The sequence below is a fragment of the Antechinus flavipes genome, chromosome 1, assembly GCF_016432865.1.
Source record: "Antechinus flavipes isolate AdamAnt ecotype Samford, QLD, Australia chromosome 1, AdamAnt_v2, whole genome shotgun sequence".
Classification (NCBI taxonomy): domain Eukaryota; kingdom Metazoa; phylum Chordata; class Mammalia; order Dasyuromorphia; family Dasyuridae; genus Antechinus; species Antechinus flavipes.
Window position 1 is genome coordinate 379,190,963 of NC_067398.1, and position 24,996 is coordinate 379,215,958.

Genomic DNA, 24,996 nt, shown 5'->3' on the forward strand with positions numbered 1-24,996 from the left:
TAGGTCTTCTGTATCTTTATTGTAGATAAACGATACTCATTTTGTTGTTGTTGTTGTTGTTTCCACTATTTTCTCCTTAACCCAGAGAGCTTTGAAACTTGGCTATAATATTCTTGTAAGTTTCCTTCTGGAATCTCTTTGAGATGGTGATCAGTGGATTTTTTTCTATTTCTTCTTTACCTTATTGTTCTAGAACTTCAGAGCAATTTTTCTTGAAAATTTCTTAAAATATTGTAAGGGAATTCATTGGAATACTGATTTGGAAACTGTCAGGAAAAGACTGATTATTAAACCAATTAAGAAGGGGGTTAGTCTGTGAGGGTACCTTAGCTACTTACTGGAGATTTGGACTGGGAAGGGGAATAGACACCACATTTGCCCAGGGTGACCTCATCCAATCTTTCTCAAAATAAAAGACAAAGATCAATTGCCTCTACTTCTAACATTCTTTCAAGGCAAGGGCCATTTTTAATACTTTTTATATGAGCACAGTATTTAATCACATAAAAAATATTTGGTAATGATTATGATAACTGGCAGACAGTCCTAAGCTTTATAATACAGCATATTAACACTCAAATTATAAAAACTAAAGAGTTCTACCATTCTAAATCAATTTTATTTTGAGATTTCTCTGGTAAAAAAAATCATTACAATATTTTCATAATTCCTTCATGTTTCAATCTTCTAAAGTTTTGGGACAAACAATCTGAATCAATGATTACCAATGTAATTTATGAACCTGAAATGCAACTTTTATCATTTCTATGACCTGTAAAATAATAGTGCTTCGCAAAATCAAAGCCATTAAATTTGAATTCTCTGATCTTATGCACACTACTGTAGGCTTTTATTCTCTGAAACCATACGCAAAATCAAAGACATTAAATTTGAATTTTCTAATCTTATGCACACTACTGTGGGCTTTTATTCTCTGACACCACAATGTGTTTTCTGAACTAGGTATATATTATTGTTAGTTCCTTTATGCCAACAAAATCTTTTTTCTTTAGAATTCCTATTGTCCATAACACAGTACAATAAACACAGTAGGTGCTTAATACCTACTGTTGATTGAACAAAATAAATATATTTTGAAATGTACATAACTAGAATTACACTTCTTCAAAGCTATACACTATTGTAAGGTACACTAACACAAAGACATTTGTAAATACTGAAAAAATTTCCAGAATCTGAAAATTCTTGAATACTAAATAGGCACAGAAATACCATTGTTTAAATCTGTTTATAGAAACTCTATATAGTATATTAAACACAGGAGATTTCTACATTTAATTGCTTTTACCATTTTCATGTATTTCATGCATTTCACTAGCAACAGTTTCCAACTTGTGGGCTACAAACCCCAGAGGGAGCCAGAGAGTTATTGTAAAGGGTATGAGAATCTACATGCATATCCAAAACTGCCAAAACCTGGTCTTTTTTTAGCTTCACAAAATATGCAGTATGACTCAACAAAATAGATGAGGAGTTAACATGATTCTGTAAACTGAATAAATGCTATTTTACAGATAGTATGAGGACTCAGAGAAAGTTTCAACAATAATGTGTAAGTTTATATATCTAGTTGAGTACATTTTAACTTCCAAAGTTGAAATTTAGACCAAAGTCTAAAATGAAGGGAAAAGGATGAAGGAACTAAGTACTTCTAGGAAATATGGACAAAAATCATTCCACAGTCAAGATGAGCTCCCTTTTTAAAACTACTTCAGAAACAATAGAAAACAAATAAAAGAAAATATTGCCAAAGAGATGATCTAAGAGAAACAAAGCCATAATCTTCACCAAAGTGGAAAAAAAGACAATAAAGGACCAAGCTGTTTAAGAATTTTAGCCTTTGTGTAACCAAGGAATTCCAACCTCCTCTTACATAATCCATCCAAAACTCAAGGATAGGAGGGTGTCCCACACAAAACACCTTGATCTCCAAACAAATTGAGAGGACCATAGAAAAGGATGGGGGTTATGTCTAGTTCAGTATCTTAGTACTTCCAATCAAAAGACTACTATAAATCAAGACTATTATAAATTAATTATGGGTAGCTAGATGGCACAATGGAAAGAACACCAGGTCTGGAATCAAAAAGACCTAAGTAAATTCAACCTCAGAGCCTTTCTGTAGACCCTGGACAAATCACTTAACTCTGCTTCCCTCAGTTTCCTCATCTGCAAAATGAGGTGGAAAAGGATGCTCAGTATCTTTGCCAAAGAAATCCCAAAACAGGTAATGAAGAATTGGACACAACTGAAAATGACTAAAAAACAACAAAAATAAATTATCAACTAACATTTATCAAATGCTTTTTTAGATGCTAGAAATTGGAAAAAAATTAAAATGAAACAATCCCTGCCCTCAAGAAATCTACACTGTTTTAGGATAGATAGGCACATGGATAAGCACATGCTAAACATGTGTAAGGCAATTTTTTGAATGGGGAAACTTTGAGTGAAATACTGAGGATACAGAAACAGAAATGAAATAGTAACTATCCTCGAGGAGTTCCTTCTATTTCTATTCACGCTAATAAAGACAATATAGCAAGCAAGAATAGAGTTCATCTTCCTATCTAAGACTCAGGAGCAAATGCCACCTCTTACAATGACTATCATTCTGTGCAAGTCACATAAGTTCTCTGAATCTCAGGGGGGGAAAATGGAAAAGATGGAGAAATCATCTCTAAAATGAGAATAATAGCAATGTCCTTATAGAGATGTGAAAATAAAATGAGGTCATATATTTATGATGCTCTATAACAGCTATATAAATGTGAGCTATTATTATTGGATCAACCTCTCTCCCCTACATTTTTTCCCTCTGTTTCTTTTGCTTTCCTGAACTTTTTAATGTATCAACCTTTTTCAGCTGTTTTGACTTGGTTCTCTGATGTTACTCTGGCTTCTGAGCTCTTCAGATTGCTTTTGTTTCTTTTTTATTATAGCATAAATTTTTGGCATCTAAAGATTTGTTATAGAATTTCTTCACTTTTTGACTTTTTTGGGTGCCTAGTGAGATTTTTAGACTATTGTTTTCTACTCCAGAAAGAGAAAATCATTGCAACTAATTTCTTATTTATAAACAATGTAAAAGAAAAATTGATATCCAATTAAAATTACTCAATAATTTGTTTCCAACATCATTCTAAATAATGCCAATCTATTTACCAAAAATGGTATTCTATTAGAATCTCTAAATCTTTTAATACCCATAAAAAGTACCATATATAATTATATATATTATATACTTATTAAATGATATCTCTGCATTTCTAAATCTTAGCAAATTTAATATGTAAAATAATATAGAGAAGATAGGAGAACTCATATGAACTGACACAAAATATACAACTAAAACAATATACATAAAGACTACAATAATGTAAATAGAAAGAGGAAAAAAAACCCTAAATGCTGTGTAATTATGACAACTAAACTTAGTCCAAAAGAAGAGATGAAAAAATGCATTTCCATTCCTTCTTTGTAGAAGCCTGGGAGATCAGGGGAGAAAGGGATTTGTGTGTGAAACTATACAATACAAATCATGAGATTTGTGCTATACTATAGTGCTACTTCCTCCCACATAAACTTTAATTATTTGTTAATAGTAATGTCTCTGTGGAAAGAAGAAGAATATATTTAGAAACATGGTGCAAAAACAAAAAAATCCAATAAAATTTTGAAAAGAATTCAGGTTATTTTCTATGGAAAAATTTCCCCAAATATAAACAAAACGTAACAACTGTTCTAATAGCTGAGTTTTTACCATATCTCAACCAGAACTTGGCTTCCAAATCACTTCTCCTCTACATCTCACCAAGCTCCTACATTCTTGTCCATCATCTTCACCTCTTTCCCACATCCATTGTGAGGGGTGGGAGAGGGAAGAGGGGAATAAACTAGTCCTCTTTTCAGTCTTCTTTTATATACTGGATTTCGCCATTAGACTATAAATGTCTCGAGAGCAGTTAACTGTCTCTTGCTTGCTAGTACCAGTATTTTACAGCTTAATGCAGTGCCTGGCATACATTAGGACTTTAATAAATGTTCTATCTTTCTAATATAATTCTTCTTTTTCCTAGAAACTGTCATTTAAAATAATCATAAAACAAAGAACTGCACATTTTAAAATTCATATTCTTATACCATGACCAAAAAAAAAAAATAGGAAGGAGGATTTATTGTTACAATTCATATGACAAAAATAATTCAGTTACAATTTATGAAACAAAAGTAATTCACAATTATGCCAAAAGATGAGTTTAAATTTTAAGTTTTTAAATTAGCATTTTTGAAAATCAAAAAAAAGTCCCATCTAAGAAAAAGTAACTTGATTCCAGGGAAACTTCTTCTTTCTTACTAAGGAAGAAAATTTAACTTCTAGCTGACAATCTCAAGTTTTCATAATCTTGAGGAAGAGCTATAAAGAACAAAAAAAGAGAAATAAGTTTCTATGAAGCTTAACTTAATTTTAGTAAGATTACCATTTTAAAATGTGCTAGAAAAGAATTATAATCTAAATTAGAATGGCTTATGGAATTTAAATCCTATTTATGTCAACTGAATGCTATTTTTTTCAGTATGTCTAGAAAGAATCAAAAATTTCAATATAACTTTGTGTATAACCTGTTAAAAGGCAGAAAAATAACAACTTTTCTAATATGTTAGATGGAACTTCTAACAAAATACAGCCTAAAACAACCCCCAAACTAAAAGATTAGTAGTTGCTTCCACCAACCTTGGTTAACTTTCCTCAACTCTTCAGGCCAAAAATGTCTATACTAGTATAATTCAGCCTGTAAGCATTTAAAATAGGTAAATTATTTTAGTATTGTGAAAAAGAACTCCAGTGTATAAATTATATGCAAAATAGGAAACACATAAACAGTATAGTGTTTTAGTTTATCTTTAAATCAATACAAGGTTAGGACTATTTCTCAACTCCCTTTGAGAGCCCTTCTTTTTCAAAAACTCTTTACCCCATGTACCCCTTGATTTTAGAATTAAATTGCTCTCTGCATGTGGCAGCTAGGTGGCCCTGAAGTCAGGAGGACCTGAGTTCAAAATCTGACTTGGGACACGGAACAATTCCTAGCTGTGTGACCTCGGGCAAGTCACTTAACCTCAATTGCCTCAGCAAAAAAAAATTAATTTTAAAAATTGCTCTTTGCACAGCTATCTAAACTTCAAATCAGTGACTTCTCTAGAATCTATTCAAAAAATTTCAGATCAGAGAATCATGTACGTAAAATTGAAAGAGGCATCTTAGTTCACCCAAGCCCAAATCTATTTTACAGATGAAAAAACTGAGGGGCAGAAAGGTCAAGTGACTTGACCAAGTTCACAAAGATAGTAAAGTCAGCACTTGAATCAAAGTCCTCTCAATTCAAAACCAGTCTTCTTTCCTCTATACACTACCGCTCCTTTAATGGATGGTCCATCCAGGAGCAAACCTATGTACTTGGCATTATAGGCAACACAATTGATCTACAAATACAGAAAGTTTGAGAGAGATCAATCCAACCCAAAAGAGAAAAAAATCTACCCCACTAAAAAATACACAACTGGTCATTTTATCTTTGTTTAATACAGAGCACTCAACAATTTTTATGAAGCAAAGTAAAGCAAGCCAGCTTTACTGAAGAGTAACACCATAAGAAGAGGAGGCAGAGATAATGGAAACAGATCTTCTGGGGACTAGTGGAATGGGACAACAAACCCAGTAAAATATGGTGGTGGTGGGTTTTTATAAGGTTCTTATCTGGATCACACAGGGGCAAGTATTACAGAACACAGCAAGGAACCTGGCCACCAGAGATCAAGGCTCTAGAACAGTGAAGATTTATGGAAGTGATATGGAGTAAGTAGTGCAGGATAGATGCTTCTCCCTTTATCTCAGAGCTGGGACACTAGATGATAAAAAGATGCTTCTCCTCTTCCCATGGACACTGTTGACCAGACAGGAGATGCTGGAGGCAGGCTGATGTAACACCCAACTCTGCCTGTCTTAGTCTTACCAAAGGTGAGAAACCAGCAAGAGATGGATGAGTCTTACTGACTGTCTGTGTAACCATCTCTACTCACAGTGTGGACAATAGATCTCCACCTAGAAAACAAAATCTAACTCACTGATCAAACAATTTACTGATACCGTTCTCTTCTTCCCTTTATTGAAAATCAAGACATTTATCTTTCTCTAAATCCTATGACGTCCTTTTTTTGTCTTCTATGATCTTTCAAGGATCAGGTGATACAATAGGAAGAGAACTTCTAGATGCAAATCCTGGCTTTTCCTTTTTCTACCTGTGTGACCCTGAATACATCATTTCTCTTCTCTGGGACCCGTTAAGCAGCTGTTAAGAATACTACTCTAGATCAGAGCTTCTTAATGCTTGCAATTCCTCTTCCCCCAAGAAATTTTTATGTGTTCTCAGGTATACAGAATTACAAATCAAACATTTACTGATAACACATGATAATTTCGTGATCCTCAATTCAATTATGTGACCCCACTTTAAGAAGCTTTGATCTAGAATAACCTCTAAGGACCTTTCTATCTCTAACTCGGTAATCTTATGTTCATTCATAATGGCTCAACAATCACATTTGCCAGTTCTTTCAGTTCCGTAGGATAGAGTTCCTCAGTGTCAGGTGCCAATTCCCTGAAGGCAGAGAATCTTCTCTTGCTATTATTTCACTTTAAGTTCAAGTCTCTTGTATCCAATTTTCTTCTTTTATTTTCAGTACTCTAAAACAATCTTTTTGGCAGAAAAAAAATAGTAGTTCAAAACAGCTGAATAGCTCTGTCTTGTCTCTGTTATCAGGTATTACAGGCAGCATTATCCTCAACTCTCATTTTCCCCTCATCTCATATATCCATTTAGTTGATAAATCTTAACAATTCTACCTCTGCATCTCTTATACTCTAACTCTTCTCTATACCCACATGGCTACCTTCCACCTTAGTTTAGATGTTTAAACACCTCGACTAGATTACTGCAAAAATATTATAAATGGTCTCCCAGCTTCACGTCTCTCCCAACTACCATCTATGCTACCCATTGCTAGCAAAGTGATTTTCCTTAAGCACAGATCGGACCAAGTAACTCTCCTATTTAATTCCAATCGTTTCCTATTGTTTCTAGGATAAAATATGAATTCTTTTATTTAGCTTTTACTTTTAAAAAATTACATAACTAGGTCCTAATATATCTTTCCAGTCTCATCAGATACTACTCTTCCTCCTGCACTCTGTGATCCAACCAAACTGATTTTCTCTCCATATTTCAAACACACTCTATCTCCCATTTGTATTTGGCCATCTCCTCTTCCTGGAATGTATTCCCTCCTCACTTCTATCTTACCCTTAGAGAATCCTTCCCTTCTCTCAAGACTCAGCTCCTGCAAAGTATTCAACATGAAGGCTTTCTTGATTTTGCTGCCCCAAGTGCCCCCTCCTCTCAAACTATCTTGTGTTTAATAATTTCATAATTATTTGTATTTCTTCTGTAAGTATTTACATGGATTTATGTTTTGCTTCAATACTATTTAAGGTCCTTGAGAGCAGAAATTATTTCACTCTTTTTATTTGTATCACTAGTGCTTGGCACAGTGATTGACCACTATCCCATTCACCCTCAAGTAGTAGTCTTGTCTATATCACAACTTAAAAAGGTTTCTCTGTCATCTTTGGCTTTCCCTCATTAGCAAAAAATTCATTTTAATAGTGTTGACACTTTTTAATCAGATGATCTTCTTCCCATATTACTTGCTTTTGCTCCTATCTTCTAGATACAAATTCTGTATGTTGTAAAGATCACATGAGATAATTTATGTAAAAGTCTTTTCAAAAGCACTATATAGCCAAATAAAAATGTTCCAAATCACTAATAACTTGAAAAAAGCCAATTGAAACAATTCTGAGATTCGACTTCACTTTTCCTCATTTGACAAAGTTGCCCAAAAAAGTAAAATGACAAAATTTGAGGGAGTATCTAAATTTAGAAGAGTCATTTTGGAAAGCAACTTGGAACTATACCCTAAAAAACTACTAAATTATGCATACCTTTTGACCCAATGATACCAACTGATTCATACCCCAAAGAGAAGAGGAAAAAGACCTATATATTTAGAATAAAACTATTAATAACAGTTCTTTTGTGATGACAAAGACCAGGCAACTAAAGAGACAACATCAATTAGAAAAACAGCCAAACAAATACTATTGAACTATAAAAAAGGATAACAGGAATAGTTTCAGAGAAACCTAGGGAGATTTGTATGAATTATTACATTAAAGTGAGAAGAACCAGGAGAATAATTTATATAACAATCCGTGCAAAGACAATTTTGAAAAATTAAATAACTCTAAATTGCAAGGACCAACAATGACTCCAGAGTAGTGATGATGAAGGACAAACTCAGTTCTTAAATGGAGAGATGATGGGGATATGATCATTGCAGGAATTTGTTTTGCTATCAATATGTGTTACAATTTTTGTATCTCAATAAAGAGAGAAGAGGATTTCTGTTGTTGTTAATTGAAAAAAAATTAAACAAAGCCTTAAAAAGATTCAACAAGAAAAACAAATTGTTTTTCTAAATAATGGACCGATTCCCAATACTACCAACAGCACATTAAGATGCTGGTCTTCGACTGATGCATTGTTGGTGGAGTTGTGAACGAATACAAACATTCTGGAAAGCAATCTGGAATTATGCCCAAATAGTTATCAAACTGTGCAAACCCTTTGATCCAGCAGTGCTATTACTGGGTTTATATCCCAAAGAGATACTAAAGAAGGGAAAGGGACCTGTATGTGCCAAAATGTTTGTGGCAGCCCTTTTTGTAGTGGCTAGAAACTGGAAAATGAATGGATGCCCATCAATTGGAGAATGCTTGAGTAAATTGTGGTATATGAACGTTATGGAATATTATTGTTCTGTTAAGAAATGACCAGCAGGATGAATACAGAGCAGCTTGGAGAGACTTACATGAATTGATGGTAAGTGAAATGAGCAGAACCAAGAGATCATTATATACTTCAACAACGATACTGTATGAGGATGTATTCTGATGGAAGTGGATTTCTTAGACAAAGAAAAGATCTAACTCAGTTTCAATTGATCAATGATGGACAAAAGCAGCTACATCCAGAGAAAGAACACTGGGAAATGAATGTAAATTGTTTGCATTTTTGTTTTTCTTCCCAGGTTATTTCTACCTTCTGAATCCAATTCTTCCTGTGCAACAAGAGAACTGTTCGGTTCTGCACACATATATTGTATCTAGGATATACTGTGACATATTTAACATGTATAGGACTGCTTGCCATCTAGGGGAGGAGGTGGAGGGAGAGAGGGGAAAAGCTGGAATAGAAGTGAGTGCAAGGGATAATGTAAAAAAATTACCCAAGCATAGGTTCTGCCAATAAAAAAGTTATAATTATTAAAAAAAGATGTTGATCTTCCATCAGCCCCTCCTATACTCATTATTGCCATTTTTTTTATCATATTTGCCACTTTGTTAGACTTGATAAGCAAACCTCAAAGTTGTTTAATTTGCATTTTTCTCTTTGTAGCACTCTTTCATATTTATTGTTGATTCACAATTCTTCTTTTGCTATCTGCTTATAACATTGGATACTTATCTATTAGAGTAACTCCTAGTTGTATATGTTAATTCTTTATATATCTTTCATAGGACGGGACACATGATTTCATTTTTATAGAAAACTCCTAATTAGAAAACACTTTGTATCAATACAGGCTGATACTTATTCTGCAATTTATAATTTTAGAGAAGTGCTTGGCTCGCTGAGAGGTTAAGTAACTTGTTCAGAGTCACAGAACCAGTATCAGAATCAGATCCTGAACACACTTCCTCTTTACGCTTGAAGCCCCATCTCTCTGCTCTTATTTGTTATCTTGGATGCCACATATTTAACAAATGTTATTAAGAAAAAAAATCCAAAATCTGAAATTATTTAGAAAAAAATGCATTAGGTCATTTAGTAGGGAGAGAGGTTGAAGGGAGCAAGTAGCTCTTTGTAATTTTACATTATAAGAGTTCAGATAAGAACACAAAGACATTTGCCTGATTGGCCTGACATAGGCAATAGATAAGACTCCAAAACAAGGGCAACTAGAGATGTATACCAGTAGGTAAGTCAATTTAATTTGGGAAACTCAAAAACATAAAGCTTGGATAGCCCCAAAATAAAACCTGAGGACCCCAAAGAAGTACAGGATCTGATCTAACATTCCTTAAAACCATCCCACTTTGTTAGGACCCCTCTGAGATTCCCTCTGAGGTAAGCCTAACTTCTATAGTAAGCTTTTAGGTGAGATAATTTTCTAGCCAAATATAATAAGATTCAATAATATTAACAAAAGACAAATAATAGTTTCTCCACTACAAAGAATTCATATCAGGATTACTCTTAATTTGTCGTTTTTCCTTCTTAAGCTAATGATCTTGTTCACACAAATCTTTTAATTTAAATTAGTTAAAATTATCTTTTCTCTTTTTAAAAAATTACCTCTATCCCTTGTTTAATTATGAAATATTTCTATAACCATGGTTATCAAAAGTACTATTAGATAGTTTCTTTAGATTTTTATATTTACTTTGCCTATCCACTGAGAACTCATGGTATACAGAGTAAGATTCTAGTCAGAATCTATTTTCTGATAAATTGTTTCCTAGTTTTCTCAGCAGTTCTTGTCAAAAAGGAAATCTCCCCCATTTCCATTCCATATTTTATGTTCTCGTAAAACACTACTGTTTTAGCACACTAAATTCAATTATTCTGATTCTTGCTTATCTAGTCTGTTCTACTAGTCTACTTATTTTATTACCTTAACCAGTATCAAAGAGATCTGATGATTACTGATATAAAATATAGCTTGAAGCCCTGAAACATTATTTCCATTTTATTTGAGAATTACTTTTTTCTTCTTCCAAATGAATCTTTTATTTTCTCCAGTTTTATAAAATACATCCTTGGCATTCTGATATACAACCAAATTTATATATCAAATTATTTATAAATACTGTCATTTTCAATACATTGACCTGGCCTAACCACTAGGGCTGAATACTGCTCCAATCATATTAGTCTTCTTTCACTTCTGCTGTGTTTTCTAATTGTATTTATATAAATTTTCAATATTTCTTGGTAAGCTGACTCCTAGACATTTTATATATTTTGAAGCTATTCTGAATGGTATTTCTTTCTTTCCTTTTTTAATCATTTCTTCTTGGTTTTTAGTATTACCATATAAACATGAAGTTGATTTTTGGCAATTTGTGTTTTTATCCTGCTAGCTACTGAAACTATTCATCTGAATTTATTTTTCTAATTATTCTTTGGGGTTTTCCAAGTAAACTATAAACTGCCGTGTTTGCTTCTTCTTTGCTAATATACCTTTAATTTCCTTCTCTTCTCTTACTATTATCACTAGCATTTGTACAACTAAGTCATATATCCTGGGCACATTTTAAAAGAAAAGACAGAAAATGAAGTAAGTTCAAAAGAGATGAATTCACTAAAGGAACTGGGGATGTGCAGCCTGATGAAAAGAAGATAGGGAAGAATATTTACAGTTATATTCAAGCAACTAAAAGACACTTCTAAATAAGGATTAGTCTTGTTCTGAATCTCCCCAGAAGACAACACTTGGAGTGATGGCTGGAAGTTGCAGTGAGAAAACTGTTAGAACTATCCAACCACAGAGATGAATGTCTTGAGAGAGCTTCATCTCATTGTAGCTCTTTAGCCAGGAGCAGAAAGACGACTCAGTTTGAATTAAGAAGATTCTTGTTTAGGTATGGTTAGGTTAGGTTTTCTTCCAGTTTTTAGCCTCTCTGAATGTCTGCAGAATAACTAAAGAGATCCGGCTGTCAGGAACAAAGGTTTCATGTAGTTGAGTAAGAGAGATGTTAATGCAGGACTTTCTTCTCCAACTACTCGAAGTCTCTTCTTTTTCTAAACACCTATATATATCAGGGATTCTAAATGTGAGGTGCTTTTTTTTTTTAATATTGTGATAAATTTATTTCACCATACATAGTTTTCATTGTAATCTTACACATTTTATTTATGTGCACTTAAAATCATTATTGTAAGAATAGGTCCCATAGCAAAAGCAAAATTAAGAACACTTAAGACAGTATTCATCTATAGGAATAGAAATTGTACACAAAGGCATATACACTACTATTTTGTATTAATTTTATTATTTTAAGTGCATCTACAGTATCCTAATCTCAATTTTAAGTTCTTTGGGGCTATCATATCTTACAGGTTTGTTTGTTTTTTTTTAAATCACATTGCTTGTAGTCCACTAATCAAAACAGAGCATATTTTTACCACTGAAATGAGTCCTTTTTTCTTAGCTTCACAGTGAGGTAGAATATATATTAAATGAAACTACTTCTTGGTATCAATTTTCTTATGTAAGAAACTAGAATTATCTACTCCAAAGAAATACTATGAGAATTCAAAACTCTATTTAAATATCAACAAGATATTCCTTTTTCTAAAAAATAAGTTTTTACATTATGCTCTGTAATGGAAATTATCCCTTATATTTTTGAGGGTATGTAGTTTTTAGTCAGCAACACTATCAGGAAGATAGGGAGAGTTTTGTTTTGAAATATCTAAACTAATTCTCTTATGCAATTTATGGCAATTTTATCTATTTTTTATAGAAATACAGTCTCCTTATAACTCTTTAAAATACTTTTTCTTCCTTTTGCAAGTGGAATTATTTATGAAGCTGAGTTATTAATCACTCCTCAGGCTTCTTTTCTGTAAGCTAAATAGTCCAACTCCTCTCACAGAAAATCATAGCTAATGCTTTCTAACCCTTATAGTCATTCTAATTGCCTTCCTCTGAAACTTCACCTTTTAAAATAAATATAAGGAATCCAATAGCCCATGTGAAAATTTTAGTGTACAATGGATTAATGTTCTCAAGGAAATATCTGTACATCCTACATATTTTTCCATAAAGATTATTTCTCTTAATAAAGATAAATCTTAAATAATTCTTCCCTCTAATGAAAAAAAATACTAAAGCAAAACTGGCCATAAAGAAATTCTGTTTTCAATCTTACACAAAAAAGAAGTAAGTTCACATGAGGAGAAAAAAAGACACTGGTGACAATCTGTTTTCCTATCCTAAAGTATACTAGTTACTGAAATAAAGAGATAGCTGCTAATAGTCATAAAAATACCCCATCTAGTAATTCAGTAACAATTCAACAAATACTTATTAAGTGTCTATTACTGGATGTAATACTCTATGATAAGTGCTAGAAAGACACATATGAATATTTAGGTATGAAGAAGTCTTAAGCAAGGAAATAAAGAATTTAGGGACACAGATGGTGTTTTTATCAGTGCTGCCAGCTAAAGGTGAAGTGAACAACTGTCTAAGAATCAAAAAAAAAGAAGCTAAGCTTTTTTGGGGGAAAAAGTATAAAATTCAGGAATAAAGAGCTCTTGTCACATCATGGAGCACATCTAATGAAAAGTAGAAAGAATGTATTTGCCTAGAAATAGGCTGATTTGATTAAAAGGAATTTAAACTAAAAAGGCAGGAGACAAAGAAGGAACAGAGAAATGTCCAAAAGAAAGCTCTTAAAACAGCTCATACAGAGAATAAGAGGAAAAACAGATTAAGACTAGAAACTTTAGGAATCCTCAAGACTCAAGGGAAAAAAGATCATAAGTTATACTCACATTATAGATAAACACAGAATAATAATAGATGTAATAAGAGGACGTAAAATATGCTCTCATTGGTATCACTGAGACTTTCTGAAATATAACTTTTTTAACAAGAATATAACAATGGATGCACTTTGTTTATGAGAAAATTAAATAAGAAAATCAGGGTAGCATTGTACAGAAAAAAAGATTTTTGGAAATCCAACAAACAGTGGGGGGAAAGGGACCATGTGAATACATGATGGAGTACATTTGAATAAGGATTAATGGAGGGTCACAGAATCAATGCAAAAGTGAGACTGGTCACCAGGCCAGTTAGATGAATTTTATGTGTCTCTAACACAAATCACAAAGTTGGGGAAGGGATAGAGTTATGATAGAAAACTTCACTATTCACACATCTGTTGTCTAGCTCCATTAAAAACATGGCAGCTAATATATTCTGGACTTAATTTGCTAATAATTTTCATTTTTCTATAAGTTGATGAAATCATCAGAGGTATTGACATTCTAGATCTGATTCTAACAAATATAATTAAGTCCCAATTAACATGAGTTCAAATAATACAAAATTTTACAAATAAAAAAATGGAAACCTAAAGAGTATAAAAGTATCTTGTTCAACCAAGGCCACGCACCTAGTCTCAGTTTTCCAGCATCTTTTTTTAGACACTTTCATTTGCTACCTCTTTATATTGTTTCATAGTTTCCTTCTACATAAATATATATATGGAGAGGGGATTGGCGATTTGTGAGTCCCATGACCACAAGATAGAAGATTAGACATTTCTTTGATCCTTTCTACTTCTCAAACCTCTCCAAAATAATATAAATTATGTACCAAAGATAAAACCAAGTTCAACGATCTCCCTGCTCCAGATTAAAAAACACACAATTGGGATGCATATAGCCTGCAACATTTCCAATTTAGCTAAAACTAGATGAAAATCTTACTGGAAAATATTTTTTAAATAAAAATGAATATAACATAAACAACATTACACTTAAAAACTAGGTCTGCACTGATAGAGAAAGATGACCTTAGTAAATCACAGGCCTATTCAGACAGACAAACACGCACATTTTTCTTTTCATTAATACAATTTGTTTCTGTTCAGGGACACTGTGATACAAAGAAAAATCTGATTCTGTTTCCATAATGGAGGAGTAGGGATTTAGTATGTAACATTCTGAGGAATACAATAATTCTTTCAGGGAATCTAAAATAATTATACAAAATTAAATGATTAACAAATGCTTTTTAATTTGGCTGTTGTTGCTACAACTATATGTAAAAATGGCCAATAAAATCTACCAAGTTGTCAGATAATTAACATTCAAATTCTAGAATACAAGATAATGCATTATATTCTTAAGATGAAGCCTTTTATTTTATATTTTCCTATTATGTCTAGCTACTAAATAGAATTTCTATCTAATATAAATTTAAAGCTGCATCTCTAGATTCCAAGCATCTTTGCCAGCTATACCTCATACCTGGAATGTTCTCCTTAATTTTATCTTCTGGCTTTCTTCAAATCACAAGCAAAATTCTCTGTTCCACTACAGAAGTCTTCCCTGATCTCCCTTAATGCCAGTTCTCTTTTTCCTCTGGACTATTAACTCCATTTATCTTCTATCTATCTTGTTTATACATAGTTGTTTTCATATTGTTTCCCCATAAGAGTGTAAGCTCCCTGGGGGTAGAGGCTATATATATATATAATTTCTTATATAAATGTAATAAAATAAAATAACATTAAAATCTCTGACATACAGTAGGCATTCAATAAATACTTATTAATAAACTATTTTATTTTAACTAAAAAAAACAACATGACCCCTGCTGAACCAAACAAAATATTCAGCTCTAAATTATAAACAAGATGTTTACCCAGTTTGGAGATTACAAAAATCATCAGCTTCCCTTCCTCAGCAGGCCATTTCACTGCTCCAAAGTATTTTCATTCAAGTTTCCAACAAAAGAGAAGGGATGGTGAGGAATAGATGAGGCAGAAAATAAAGTCTTTGATGAAACCAATCAATAAATGTTGCAAATAATAATATCTCAAGTAAAAGAATTTGTTGGAGAATAAATTAAGAAATTTTCACTAAAAACAATGTTTGATAATTATTTCAATTATCCATGCTGGTTGCCACTACAAATGTGGTTTTACTCTTATAGTAAGTTAATTAATTACTGTTTTCAGTGAATATAGTAAAACATTAAAATATATATATATATATATATATAAATGTGCATACACATCTTCTGCAAGAGCTTTCAGTAAATATATAATCCCATTGTATTCACACAAAATTGAAGTGCGAGTTCTACTCACCCATCAGTATCTGTAAAATAAGGAAGATATCTTGGATGATATATCTGAGGTCAATTTCATAGTTCAATCTTTGATTCTAAGAAAGTTTTTCCCTGTATGCCAGCCTAAATAAATGAAGACAAACATTTAAACGCCTCAGGACACCATTAAATCTAAAATTAATAACTTATTTGGTCAGGGCTTCTTCTATCTACTCAAAAGAAAGATTCAATGTAACAATAAATCATAAAGTTCAAAATTCATTTCTTGAAAATATAACACAAATGATAACTGATGTCAATTATAAGAAAATGTTTCTAAATTGATAAACTGTCTCAAAGATTTAAGAAACAAATTACTACTATATAAGCAGCTAAAAGATAAAATTATTCTGTATTATAAATAAATGCTACTAGATTAAAGCAGCAGATGATTTAGCCTGTAGGACTAAATTCAATTCCCATATCACAATCAGGATTTACAGCAGTGTCAAACTGAAAGAGAAATGGATCCTTGTGGTCACATTGACTTAGAAAACCACAAATTAATATTATCTATGTTGTACTATATTTTTATTTATTTTGTTAAACATTTCCCAATTACAGTTTTATCTAGGTTTGGCAGAATTTTGCCTGCTGATGATCTATACCATTCTGGGCAAGGTCACTAATGTTCTTAGCTGTAAAAGGAAGATATTACTCACTAAGTATAAAAATCCATGCTCAGGATAGGGATTCAAATTGTCATTGACAAATTCTGAATATATGACTCTGGGCATGCATGATTTACTCTCTCAGTACCTCAGAAACTTCAATAATATGTAAAATGTCAATTTACAGAAGTAAAGAAAACTTCCCAGGAATTCCCTATACTAAAGAAATTACAGGCTAAATCAAAAGAAAAATTATTTAAGTCAGAGAATTGTTGCCAAAAAAAAAAAAAAAAAAAACTTTTCTAACTCTTAAGGCTATTATATCAAATGAGATAAGTATAAAGTGCTTTGCAAACTATAAAAGGCTAGATAAGCTATTGTTTTTTAAAGTTACTCAGAGTAAAAAGGATCCCAAAATAATTTTTTTTGTAGGTCTTTTTTCCCCCTATCCTACTTGTGCACAGTCTTGATGGTATCCATTCTTTTCAAACCCTATTTCTGGAAACAATTATATACTTATAGTAAAACATGGTTACTTACATAATCTCTATAGCATCTATGCTGTTGAGGATACTTAATATGCCATTAAGGAAAAGTTAAATAAAATCTGGAGCTTTAATTAGCACAAATAGGCAATTAAATGGACTAGATACTGAATCTAGATCATAGATTTAACATATAATCTAAGCAAAGAAAACTAAAGGCTCAATTCTAGCAACTACAAATACGTAAAATTCTATTAGAGTGAATAAAATTCCATAAAGTTCTGATTAACAAAGCTATTTTCATCTACCAATAGATGGCCCCAAAGTAAAAATATTTTTGTTTATCTATTTTACAACACAGAGCATAAATTGACTTGGATGTTTTCTTAAAAGGGGGAGAGAGTGCTTCATCTTTATAACACAAAGATTTAAATTACTCTACCACCACAATGGCCAGGAATCTAAAGTAAATTTCAAAATAAAAGAAAACTAAAAGAAAAAAAGAAAAAATACAAACTTAGACCAACTTCCCACTAGTAAAGACAAACAGGAAGTAAGGGAGATAAGATGCAGCTGTTCCCCAGCCAAAAACAAAGTGAAAAACAGTAAGTCAATATGTTCTGAATGACTATGGTGTAAAAATATCAAGTAAACTCTCAGTTTTGATGAATTTGTGTGTGGGAGTGGGTTTGTAAGACTAGGTCTGTTTTGTTTTTGCAGAGCCAAAACTACCATCAGTCAAATGAAGAATCTGAATAATGACGGTCAAAGAAGTTTGATTCAAATATCTCAGGAATACCTACAATTTCAGATCAAATTTCAGAATATTTGTCTCTCCTTTTCTCCTTCTAATCCCAACACCTCTTCACTGATGAGGTGAAAATATGTGTTGTTACTACTTTCTCCAGAGAGTGATGATGGGAAGTGGATGGAAGGAATAAACATCAACAATTCCACCTCCTATTGTATTACAAAAGCATTATCAGCTAACTTCTTTTCAAGCAAGTCAACATTTTCTTGGGTTGGAACAATATGTAGAAAGCAAGTCTTAGCAAGCAAAAGGACTGGAAAAGACCCAAGAATAGAGGAAAGGGGGAAAGAGAAGGGAAGAAGGGGGTCAGAAAATTGTAGGCTAAGATATGAATTTGTCTCCCAAGACCATGGTCTCCATAATGAAAAGGTGTTAGGGAGTATGTATACAGATAATACGATTGGGATTTGAAAGAATTTACCTGGGTATTGGAAAGAGTTAGGTTAAAAATCCAAAAGCCTGCATCAATGAATGTTATTTTAAAAATTCTTTCTACTAGCTAAAAATGAAAGCCCCCATGTTCCTAATAATCAAGAAAAATGGGAAAAAAGAGGAAAATGCACCAATTTTAATCTACTATGTGTAATTAATTCAATTCAAGAAATTATATTAGTCTTTGACTCCTTCGTATTCAGAAATTAAAAACTGAAAATGTGCCTACCGTCAAGGAACTTATTATATTCTACTATAGAAGATAGAACATGTTAATAAGAACAAAATAAACAGTAATTTGGGGGGGGGGGAACTGCAGGAAGGCAAAGAGGGATGAGGGGCCTGGCCTAGGGTTAAAATCTGAAAAAAGTCCATTTTAAAAAGGAGCACTTAAGGGAACTAAAGATTCCAAATGGCTGGGGCAAAGAGAAAGAGCCGTCCAGACATGAGAAATAGCGATAGAACACAGTGTAAGGGAAACAGCAAATAGTCTGTTTTGGCTGAAACACAGTTTGTGAAGAAGTAATTTGAAGTCAGTCTGGAAAAGTAGTTTAGAATAAGACTGTGACAGTTTTGCAATGTCAAATTGTATTCTAGAGGCACTAGGGAATTAATGAGGCTTCCTAACAGGACAGTGACAAGGGTGAAGCTTGCACTTTAGGAATATAAATTTGGCAACTATACAGAAGACTTGGAAAAGATAGAGATGGAAGATAGAATGACCAACTGAACAGAGAAGCTATGGCAAAAGTCCAACTAAGAGATGATGAAGATCTAAACTATCATGGTTAATTATGTGATGGTGGAGAAATGAAAAATACTATGAAGTCAAATTGGACAAGACTTAGCAATTCACTGAATATAGGAGTGAGTGTAAAAAAGATGAGAATGACTAAGTTTGCAAACCCAAGTAACTTTTTTTAAAAAATCAAGAGGGAGGGTTTGGGAGGAAAGATAATATATTCTATTTTAGACATGCTAAATTTGATATGTCTATATGAGTTCTGGAGCACTCAACAAATATACTGTTCCTTTTGTTAATCCTGAGGGCTGGTGCTTTTGCTCCTTTCCTTTTTTACCACCATGTATCCTTCCATACCAAGTTCTTTCCAGACTTCTATAAATCTCTCCAATCTACCCTGGAAATGACCATACAACCCTGTGAAAATTTTCTAAACATATCTACTATTTGTGAATACAGAAAGATAAAGATAAAAGATAAAGATAAAAAATTAAAAGGTGTCAAATTATATGACATCTTAGAGAATTGGTTATTCCCTACTGTTTCCTGGAATATAAATTTATTTCTCCCAACTACTTCTGGGTCTTTACAATCAGTCCAAGTAGAAAAGCCCTGATCTTGTAAACTCTTTCAAAACCAAATCTGGAATTTACTTGTCCTATTGTAATCCAACCCACTATTAAGCTTTCTAAAGCTAAGATAATGCATTCCTCATTTTCTTATGGTCCTTTTTTGACTCCTAATATTTTGAGAAGATTTGTGAGTATTCTTGTTACTTTCAATACTAAATCCCTGGCAAAAACCGCATGATATTGAAGAAAGCCAATTGGAACCTGGGTTCAAATCCAATTCCAGCCTGTGATAACACACCAGCCCTAAGACCCAGTGCTCCAGGCTAAGGCTTCTTAAACTTTTTCTACTCACCAACCCCTAGATTTATAAAAATAGGTATACAAATTAAACATTTACTGATAATAATGAATCATCGTTTCAAAACCTTTTTCAATTATGAGACCCAATGTGGGGTCACACTCACAGTTTAAGAACCTTTGCTCTAGGAAACTCTTTAAGATTATGATTTCTAGAGAAGGTACCCAACTCCATTAAGAGAGGGAATTTCTTCACAAGGGGATTTACTATGCCAATGAAATTATAAACTTAGTAGTCCCCATTCTAACTCCTATTCCCTTCCCCCAACCCTACAAAATGCTTTTTCGATTAGTTAAAAAGAGACCACAAAATGACAATTAACATACATAAAATTTTTTAAATGCCAAAGTGTAAGAAAGAAGAGTTTAGGAGCCAGAAGACCTAGATGTAAATCTCAACTCTTTGGTTATTGCTTATGTGATCTTGGATAAGTCATTTGAGCTTTTTTAGTTTTATCTTTAAAATGGGAGGTCTGGACTAAAAAAGATGTTCTTAACTTGAGGTTCATAGATAAATTTCATAAGCTCCATGAACTTGAATGGAAAAAAAAATTAATTTTCACTAACCTCAAACTGAAAGTTAGCATTTCTTAAATTGTGATTTTAAAATTATTCTAAAAAACAGTTTAGAGTCCATTGACTTTACCTGACTGCCAAAGGGGACCCATGGAAAAAAAAAAAAAGGTTAAGAACTCCTGAACTAAATAATCTCTAAGATCCTTTCTACCTCTAATATTGTAAGTATCTATGATTATATGTCTTGAGACTTCACCTAATGAGTAAGTGCTCTATGAAATTACAAAAAAATTTTAAAGTATTAACAAGTCACTGAAATCATATGAAACATGTGAACAATGAATGCTAAAATACTCTCCCATATTTTTATTTTTCTCAAGGAGCTAAGGGCAACAATAACAAATAAATAGCATGTTGACTAGTATTACTACTTCACTATACACTCAAGTTTCTTGAACCCAGAAGCTGCATGTAAAAAATAGAAGAAGCCTATGGACCAAAAGAAAAAAAAAAGGTAATATATTCAAAAGCTGACTAATTAACCCTTTAGAATTGAGGGGTGGAAAAGTGAAGCTCTAGAAATTAGTATGAAAACTATTTTACACATACAAAATTACAGTCAATTTTACAGATAGAAATTAGAAGCCCTAGGACTTCTGGTCATTCCAAGGAACAGCTAATAATTTAGGAAAGAGATTAACTTCTCTGGGGAAAGAGGCTGATCCTACTTCTGCTCCTCATAGATCAGGTCCAGCAGGTAAAACAGTCTAGAAAGCAACAACATACTTTGAGGAAAAAATAGGAAACAGCATATGCCAAGCAAGTCAAACCATCACCACCACCTTAAATATCACCTTTCCTCAAACTCTCATAAAGATAGCCTGGGAACCCCTAATCCCAAAGACTGTGGTGTACCAATGTTTCAGCCATCAAACTAGGAAGCAGCCCCTATGAAATTCCAGCCTTGCAAGCTGCACTTACTAAAGTAACATCTATTAAAGACTCAGAAAAAGAAAGTTCTTGCCACTAAAATCCTTGGTAGTGTCAAATGTTCAAAAAGGTTCAAGATCAGAAACTGATGAGACTTTATCGATAGAAATGACAATAAAAAAGGAATCATTATGATCTACTGAACACTAAAGGACCATGGGACCTTCTCACTTTTTGACTTGCCTTGAAACCTTTTATATGGCTATTGTTTCCACCATTAATATGTGTGCTCCTTGAGAATAGGGACTGCCTCACTTAGCATAATGCTTTGCAAAATGTAAGCACTTAATATATGCTTTATTGATTTATTCTTTTATTTATTCACATTGATAATTCAATTCAAGAAATACTTATTAAGCACTTTCTATTTGCCAGATATTGTGCTAAGATACTGTATATGGGCACAAATAAGAAAAAGAGTCACAGCAAGCTCCTTGGATCCTGCCACCTGTTATGGGAAAACAATATACAAAAAAGGAAGTTGAAAGGGAGGAAGAAGAAGGTAAGGTTCAGATACAATTAAGCCTTTGCTTTGACAAAAAACCTACTGTTTATTCTGATAAAGATTTTAAAGAACTTCCTATTTACATGTTTATTACTGCCTTTTAAAAATATTTAAACAAGTAATTTTCATTTGCCTCATTGGTTTTTAGAACTTCTGATTTCACACATACCAATCAAATTTTATTTGAATTTTCAAACATGTATCATTTCCCAAACTTTTGTTCAGTGGTTTTTTCAGTCATGTCTGACTCTTAATGACATCAATTGAAGTTTTCTTTTCAAAGATACAGAATTGGTTTGCCATTTCCTTTTCCAGTTCACTTTACAGATGTGGAAACTGAGATAAACTGATGAAGTAACTTGCTGAGTATCACAGAGTTAGGGAGTATCTGAGGCTACATTTGAACTCAGGAAGTTGAGTTTTCCTGATTACAAGCCTAGCACTTTATTGACTTTGCCATTTAGCTGCCCATTTCTCAAACTAAGAACCATAAAATTTGAGGTAGAAAGGGAGAACATCTTGGAGAACATCTAGTCCAATCTTTTCTTTTTTATAGATGAAGAAGCTGACATCTAGAGATATTTATCCAAGATCGCACCACCAATAAATGGTAAAGTGTTCCTTAATAAGCCTATTTTCGCACTCATTTGCTTTTTAATATATTTTTAGCTAAAACTTTCTCAGTAAGATCTTAGTCTCAAAATTCTCCTCCTTGCAATTGTGCAAAGGACTAATAAGAACCTCTCTAGTCATTGCTAATCTCTAGTAAACTTCTGGTATCTGACTTATAACAGTAGCTTCATTAAATAAACTTGATTAACTCGTAGACTTAGGATGTTTGTGGCAGAATCAAAATTTTGGAACTGGAGAATACATTAAGGATAGACAAGAACAACTAGAAGAAAATTAAAGTAAAAATTACCACTAAGAAAGTACAGATGTTTTAAGTACACAAGTGAACTTTACTACAATGTGAGAACATTTGCCTATAAGACCTTTCCTGATTACCCCTCCTCCAATCTGCATATCAGTTTTACCATTCTTGAACAACAATGGAAGATTCAAAATAAACATCCCTCATCCAGAGACTAGCACTATGAACTTCTTTTTACAACATTTTACTTTAAAAAAAAATTCTTCAAAAAGAAGATTCTTCAAAGTTGCTGCCACTTTAGCACTCTTGAGACAGAGGAACACCTGAGAATTCTGACACAGGATAATAATTTATGAAAATAAATATCTATGGTCAGTAAAAATTTCTAAGTGTTCTCTTGAACAAGACCAGAACCACCCAACAGAATTGTGGATAATATTTTGGATTAGCAAATCCCTACCAAACTTTTCCCTGGGCACTAAAAAACAAAACAAAGCAAAACTTCACTATATTAATTAAACCTTTTTTAAATCAGAAAAGTCCCTTCCTCAACACTGTCATTTAGCAAAGTATTATCATTTATATTCCTCATAAGTTTCAAGTTCTTTGGAATTGTTTTTCAACTAATTTGTTTGTAAAAACATTTAATAATCTTTTTTATTTATCTTATAGAATAATCAGTTTTAGGAGTAAGTTCCTAAAACCATAGGCTAAACAGGGAGGTAAGAGAAACCCCAATACTTCAAATGGCCTTGAGAAAAAAAATTTTTGACAAACTGTGACAGATTTCACAATCAAGCTTCCAGAAGATACCAAATGGATCAACCACAATTATCTCTGAAGGCTGAGAATGGTCAGTACAGAACAAAGACAGGCTGGGACATAACAAGGAGAGGCTGGTTACCTGGACTCATTTGGGTATGAACATCCAGAATTATCTATGTCTGCCCTAAGCAAAATTTACCAATCATAAAAAGGCATTTATAAATTTATCTTTAGTATCTTACTTAATTATGAAGCAAGATAATTTGTCATAGTTTTCATATATTAATACTTAATGTTGCAGTAAAATATGGAATTACCAAGACAAAAACTGTTATGCATGTTCATGCAAACAATTTTATCTTTATCATTACCATTATCTGATACAGAAAATACAGCAAACATTTATTAAGCACCTACTGTACCCAAAGCATTGTGATAGCACTAGTAATAAAATGATATAAAAGGCAAATGCTCTGTTCTCCCCCTCTTGGGGAAGAAAGAGAAGAAAAGGGGGAAAAGGTTATATTGGCATATAGATAAGTTTAATACAAGGTAGGAAATCATGGCGTCAAGAGATCCCAAAATACTGTAGGAAAATGTAAAAAGGGAGAAAATATTCTGTTGAAGAAGGGGAAAGAAATCCAAGAAGGCTTTTTGGAGATGACCTAAACCTTGAAAGAAGAAGACAGTTTTGACTGCATAAAGGTAGGAGGTGTCATGTGGACTTTACGGATCATAAGATGATACAGTAATAGTCACAACCTTCTTTCATTGTTCCTACTGTTTCTTCATTCCTACTGAAGCTATGCTACAATCCTAGTAACCTCCAGTCTTTTGACCCCTCCCAATTTTAACAATCCTTAATATTTTTCTGGCTTTACTTCCTTACTCCTACTGGACCTTAAAGTTAACCATTTCAATAATCTTGATAGTACCCTATAATATTTCACCCTCCCTTAAATATTCACTGTTCCCCAATGCTAGATAATTGTTACTCTCAGGTTTTCCAGGTTTGCTAGAAAAAGTCACAAAAGTGTCTGATTTTACTACAAACTTATGCTAACTTTGCTGCAGCAGGGAAAGCCTCTTAGATCTGACTTCTCATTATATTCCCCAAAGACTTAACTTCCAATCTTTTTCCACTTCCCTCAGATCCATAATCCCAGGCATACTCTCTTGACTTAGAAGGCAATCTCTTTACTAAATTCACAACTCAC

General features: G+C 32.8%; 1 protein-coding gene and 1 long non-coding RNA gene across 2 annotated transcripts in view; one reads left to right on the forward strand and one right to left on the reverse strand.

Annotated features, from left to right (window-relative positions):
- GALNT1 (polypeptide N-acetylgalactosaminyltransferase 1) overlaps positions 1 to 24,996 on the reverse strand; it is a 165,126-nt gene that overhangs the window by 128,468 nt on the left and 11,662 nt on the right. The gene's annotated exons all lie outside the window — the stretch shown is intronic.
- Positions 21,031 to 22,755, forward strand: LOC127543569 (uncharacterized). The gene is made up of 3 exons (XR_007949259.1): positions 21,031 to 21,159; positions 22,011 to 22,137; positions 22,697 to 22,755. It is a non-coding gene; the product is annotated as an uncharacterized LOC127543569 (long non-coding RNA).